The following is a 360-nucleotide window of genomic DNA, read 5'->3' on the forward strand; positions in this document are numbered from 1 at the left end:
TTAGCACCGTTAACATGCTTAATGGAAAATTTTAAATATTTGTAACCATGTTTTGATCATTTTCATCCTGATTATATTTTTGCTTACTATTATATGTTTATTTCATTAGGCATTCTTGTAGCAAACAGTAGAGCATAGCTTTAGCAATAGCAATGTCAGTTTAATTGAATTCAGTTTCCAGAGACTAAATGAAATAAAATGTTTATCTTAAATGCCATGTCAGTTTCTTTGGGTAAAACTGTCTGCAAAATGTGCATTAAAAATGACATTATAATTAAAATCAATGTCCATAATTTAAAAGCATGGGTTTATTAAGAAATATTAACATAAGTCAAAAGCTGTTTCAACCAAATATTTACT

The sequence above is a fragment of the Puntigrus tetrazona genome, chromosome 9 (genome assembly GCF_018831695.1).
Source record: "Puntigrus tetrazona isolate hp1 chromosome 9, ASM1883169v1, whole genome shotgun sequence".
In the NCBI taxonomy this organism is placed as follows: Eukaryota; Metazoa; Chordata; class Actinopteri; order Cypriniformes; family Cyprinidae; genus Puntigrus; species Puntigrus tetrazona.